The following is a 6437-nucleotide window of genomic DNA, read 5'->3' on the forward strand; positions in this document are numbered from 1 at the left end:
ACGAGCGCTTAGCGGAGTCGAATGCCGCTCAAGTGCCTGTCCGGTGCATCGGGTGTGTGTGATACGAGGGCAATGAGGTTCGCACGGGGGCTCGCCTCCCGTGTGCTACCGGACTTGACAACATATAGAACGTGGTGTTTGCTCCTCCGGGTGCAATGGGACAATGAACATTCGAACGCAAAGTCGGAATTCTGGTTGATCCTACCAGTAATATACGCTCGTCTCAAAGGTTAAGCCATGCATGTCTAAGTACAAACAGATTTAATGTGAAACCGCATAAGGCTCAGTATAACAGCTATAATTTACGAGATCATCAACCTAGTTACTTGGATAACTGTGGAAAATCTAGAGCTAATACATGCAACATGCCAGGACCCTCGCGGGAACTGGTGCACTTATTAGTCAAACCAATCGCGGGTTCTCCGTGTCATTGAGTTGAAGTCTGGATAATGATGCTGATCGTATGGTCTCGCACCGACGACAGATCTCGCAAATATCTGCCCTATCAACTATGGATGGTAGTATAGAGGACTACCATGGTTGCAACGGGTAACGGGGAATCAGGGTTCGATTCCGGAGAGGGAGCCTGAGAAATGGCTACCACATCCAAGGAAGGCAGCAGGCGCGTAAATTACCCAATCCCGGGACGGGGAGGTAGTGACGAGAAATAACAATATGAAACTCTTTAATGATGTTTCATAATTGGAATGAGTAGAGCATAAATCCTTCTACGAGGATCAAGTGGAGGGCAAGTCTGGTGCCAGCAGCCGCGGTAATTCCAGCTCCACTAGCGTATATTAAAATTGTTGCGGTTAAAACGTTCGAAGTTGATACTTGTCCAACACAGTCCGGCTCCGCCGACCCGGTCAACCCGTGGTCGGTGGGCCAAGTCGGAATCTGGTTGCGACTCAATGGTGTGGTAGGGCACCAAGTCTGTGTCATGGTGTGCCCTTCAACGGGTGCAAGTGTAACATAGAGCTCGACCGCTCACGTTTACCTTGAACAAATTAGAGTGCTTAAAGCAGGGTGCCCAAACGCCCTAGAATAATCTTGCATGGAATAATGGAATACGACCTTGGTCTAATCTTTCATTGGTTTGTACTCAGACCGGAGGTAATGATTAACAGAAGTAGTTGGGGACACTAGTATTACGGCGCGAGAGGTGAAATTCGTAGACCGTCGTAAGACTAACTAAAGCGAAGGCATTTGTCAAGGATGCTTTCTTTAATCAAGAACGAAAGTTAGAGGATCGAAGGCGATTAGATACCGCCCTAGTTCTAACCGTAAACGATGCCAACTAGCAATTGGGAGACGCTACAACCAGGTGCTCTCAGTAGCTTCCGGGAAACCAAAGTCAGGTTCCGGGGGAAGTATGGTTGCAAAGTTGAAACTTAAAGGAATTGACGGAAGGGCACCACAATGAAATGGAGCTTGCGGTTCAATTTGACTCAACACGGGAAAACTTACCAGGTCCGAACTTATGGAGGTGAGACAGATTAATAGCTCTTTCTCAAATTTAAGGGTAGTGGTGCATGGCCGTTCTTAGTTCGTGGATTGATTTGTCTGGTTAATTCCGATAACGAACGTGACTCACATATGCTAACTAGAACGCAGTCAGCGTTAATGCGTCGATGCCGATTGGAACGGGTTAGGACCTTTCGGTGGAGTATGACCTGACACCTTCGCTGTTCGTGTGCGCAAGTGCACTTACGGTACGCTGCTTAGCAGGACAATTTGTGTTTAGCAAAATGAGATCGAGCGATAACAGGTCCGTGATGCCCTTAGATGTTCTGGGCTACACGCGTGCTACAATGTGGGTAGCAGCGTGTCTCCTATTCCGAGAGGAACGGGAAATCACTCAAATACTCACTTAGTAGGGATTATGGATTGCAATGGTCCATATGAACTCGGAACTTCTAGTAAGTGCTGGTCATCAGCCAGCGTTGAATACGTCCCTGCCCTTTGTACACACCGCCCGTCGCTACTACCGATGGATTATTTAGTGAGGTCTTTGGAGATGATCGTTCGCTGGATCCTCGTGAACCGCGTCTGCTTTATCGAAGTTGACCGAACTTGATGATTTAGAGGAAGTAAAAGTCGTAACAAGGTTTCCGTAGGTGAACCTGCGGAAGGATCATTAGTGGCCAAGTGATCCTTCCAGAAGTCCGAACCTGCGGGTTGAGACTTCGGCACAAGTTGCCATATGATAATTGACGAAACACTATAGAAGTCCGAACCTGCGGGTTGAGACTCAGGCACAAGTTGCCATATGAAAGTTGACGAAACACTAACAAGTCCGAACCTGCGGGTTGAGACTTAGGCACACGTTGCCTTATACATGACTTCGAACAAATACACAAGTCCGAACCTGCGGGTTGAGACTTAGGCACAAGTTGCCTTATACATGACTTCGAACAAATACACAAGTCCGAACCTGCGGGTTGAGACTTAGGCACAAGTTGCCATATGAAAGTTGACGAAACACTAACAAGTCCGAACCTGCGGGTTGAGACTTAGGCACACGTTGCCTTATACATGACTTCGAACAAATACACAAGTCCGAACCTGCGGGTTGAGACTTAGGCACAAGTTGCCTTATACATACATTGGCCAAATAAACAGAAGTCCGAACCTGCGGGTTGAGACTTAGGCACAAGTTGCCATATTATATTCGATCAAACACTAAGTAGTCCGAACCTGCGGGTTGAGACTCAAGACCGTAACAAGATGTCACTATACAAGTCCGAACCTAAGGGTTGAGACTTAATGCGATCTAGATACCAAGTTGACATCCAATACCTGTTGAGCAAAACCAAAGATTCCCTGTTCTCGAATGATTACACTATATAACAGGGAATCATGAAGAAATCAAGCAAGCGTGAAACAAAGTCATCACTTGGGCATGCTCGATAGCCAACCACATGACCTTAACCTAAGAGAGCATGCAAACCACATGATACCTATAAACGATTAACCCGCCCTAGTTCAATCGTTCACCAAGTGATGACTTCAGTATGGCTAAGAGAAAAACTTTTAAATGGGAAAAACTCTAAGTCCGAACCTCCGGGTTGAGACTTCCGCGTCGGAGGTGGGCGCACCTCCTATCCGAAAGATGGTGAATCAGGGGTGTTCGATCAGCAATGGTCGGATGCCCCGTCGTAGTCCAACTATGACAATCAAAGTCAAGACCTCCGGGTTGAGACTTTCCGCGAGTACAAGCATAAAGGAACACGGACCAAGCCGTACCGAGAGAATCGGTACTAGAGCCCTCGTGGTTCTACATTGAGAGAGCCCTCGTGGTTCTCATTAGGGGCTTTATGCAAGTCGTACTCAATACTGTGGTGTGAAGTATAAAGTATAGTCCTCGCCTGGTCCACGCTGCTTCGGCGGTCCTGGGTAAGATAGTTAATTCTAGCTTGCCCTATAGTGGAATGAGGACACTTAATGCTTCGTCTTTTAGCGGCGGCTAGACTCCTCCTCACGGGGAACGAGTTGACGCGCACAGCGGCGGCTTACGCACTATGGCAATCATGGATGCCTGAAGATTCCGTGAAGTTCTCCCCTGGTCCACGCTGCCTCGGCAGTCCTGGGTAAAATGGAATATTTCCAGCTTGCCCTATAGTGGAAGAGGACTATCCAACAATACAAAGTCAAGACCTCCGGGTTGAGACTTTCCGCGTCGGTGGTGTCGCGCACCGCCTATCCGAAAGATGGTGTAACAGGGGTGTTCGATCAGCAATGGTCGGATGCCCCGTCATAGTCCAACTATGACAACCAAAGTCAAGACCTCCGGGTTGAGACTTTCCGCGTCCGGAGGTACGCGTACCGCCTACCCGAAAGATGGTGTGCTTCTGGGGTATTCGATGAGTCGGATACCCCGTCGTAGTCCAACTATGACAATCAAAGTCAAGACCTCCGGGTTGAGACTTCCGCGTCCGGAGGTACGCGTACCGCCTACCCGAAAGATGGTGTGCTTCTGGGGTATTCGATGAGTCGGATACCCCGTCGTAGTCCAACTATGACAATCAAAGTCAAGACCTCCGGGTTGAGACTTCCGCGTCCGGAGGTACGCGTACCGCCTACCCGAAAGATGGTGAATCAGGGGTGTTCGATCAGCAATGGTCGGATGCCCCGTCGTAGTCCAACTATGACAATCAAAGTCAAGACCTCCGGGTTGAGACTTTCTAAGAGTACAAGCATAAAGGAACACGGACCAAGCCGTACCGAGAGAATCGGTACTAGAGCCCTTGTGGTTCTACATTGAGAGAGCCCTCGTGGTTCTCATTAGGGGCTTTATGCAAGAAGTACTCAATACTGTGGTGTGAAGTATAAAGTATAGAGTCCTCCACTGGTCCACGCTGCTCCGGCGGTCCTGGGTAAGATAGTTCATTCTAGCTTGCCCTATGTGGAAGAGGACTCAATACCCTACCTGTTGAGCTTGAAACAAAGTCATCACTTGGGCATGCTCATATTGCCATACACAATTACATTATATTCGAATGAGCATGCAAGCGACCCTATATAGACCGAACCAAAACGATAGATACCGCCGTAGTTCACCCCCACCAAGTGATGACTTCAGTATGGCTAGTGTGTGAAGTATAAAGTATAGTCCTCCCCTGGTCCACACTGCTTCGGCGGTCCTGGGTAAGATAGTTAGTTCTAGCTTGCCCTATGTGGAAGAGGACACAATACTTAATACTTAGAGTACAAGCATAAAGGAACACGGACCAAGCCGTACCGAGAGAATCGGTACTAGAGCCCTCGTGGTTCTACATTGAGAGAGCCCTCGTGGTTCTCATTAGGGGCTTTATGCAAGTCGTACTCAATACTGTGGTGTGAAGTATAAAGTATAGAGTCCTCCACTGGTCCACGCTGCTCCGGCGGTCCTGGGTAAGATAGTTCATTCTAGCTTGCCCTATGTGGAAGAGGACTCAATACCCTACCTGTTGAGCTTGAAACAAAGTCATCACTTGGGCATGCTCATATTGCCATACAATATTCCATTATCTACTAATGAGCATGCAGCTATATGATTATAACCTGTAAACGATTACCCCGCCGTAGTTCAGCGCTTCAACCAAGTGATGACTTCAGTATGGCTAGTGTGTGAAGTATAAAGTATAGTCCTCCCCTGGTCCACACTGCTTCGGCGGTCCTGGGTAAGATAGTTAGTTCTAGCTTGCCCTATGTGGAAGAGGACACCATACTTAATACTGTGGTGTAATGAACAAAGTATAGTCCTCCACTGGTCCACGCTGCTTCGGCGGTCCTGGGTAAGATAGTTAGTTCTAGCTTGCCCTATGTGGAAGAGGGCATACAAGACAAAGTATAGTTCTCCCCTGGTCCACGCTGCTTCGGCGGTCCTGGGTAAGATAGTTAATTCTAGCTTGCCCTATGTGGAAGAGAGCATACATGAACCAAGAACGAAGGTTATGATCGAGGAATGATTCGACAACTAACCGATGGTATGAAATGTGAAGAATTCAAGCAAGCACACAATCAAGTCATCACTTGGGCATGCTCGATAGCCAACCCTATGACATTAACCTAGTAGAGCATGCGAAAACCAATATATATGTAAACGATGCCCCTCCCTAGTTCAGCGCTTCAACCAAGTGATGACTTCAGAATGGCTAAATCAAATCGGTTCAAAACATACCATCGGTACCCTATTGAAACACACAAGTCGATATCAAACCTCATGATTGTGTAGTCCTCCACTGGTCCACACTGCTCCGGCGGTCCTGGGTAAGATAGTTCATTCTAGCTTGCCCTATGTGGAAGAGGGCACATTACTCAATACTGTGGTGTTATGAACAAAGTATAGTCCTCCACTGGTCCACGCTGCTTCGGCGGTCCTGGGTAAGATAGTTAGTTCTAGCTTGCCCTATGTGGAAGAGGGCATACAAGACAAAGTATAGTTCTCCCCTGGTCCACGCTGCTTCGGCGGTCCTGGGTAAGATAGTTAATTCTAGCTTGCCCTATGTGGAAGAGAGCATACATGAACCAAGAACGAAGGTTATGATCGAGGAATGATTCGACAACTAACCGATGGTATGAAATGTGAAGAATTCAAGCAAGCACACAATCAAGTCATCACTTGGGCATGCTCGATAGCCAACCTCATGACATTAACCTAGTAGAGCATGCGAAAACCAATATATATGTAAACGATGCCTCCCTAGTTCAGCGCTTCAACCAAGTGATGACTTCAGAATGGCTAAATCAAATCGGTTCAAACCATACCATCGGTATCCTATTGAAACACACAAGTCGATATCAAACCTCATGATTGTGTAGTCCTCCACTGGTCCACGCCGCTTCGGCCGTCCTGGGTAAAATGGAACATTCCAGCTTGCCCTATGTGGAAGAGGGCACATTACTCAATACTGTGGTGTGAAGTATAAAGTTCAGTTCTCCCCTGGTCCACGCTG

Source organism: Anopheles ziemanni (assembly GCF_943734765.1).
Source record: "Anopheles ziemanni chromosome X unlocalized genomic scaffold, idAnoZiCoDA_A2_x.2 X_unloc_44, whole genome shotgun sequence".
Classification (NCBI taxonomy): Eukaryota; Metazoa; Arthropoda; class Insecta; order Diptera; family Culicidae; genus Anopheles; species Anopheles ziemanni.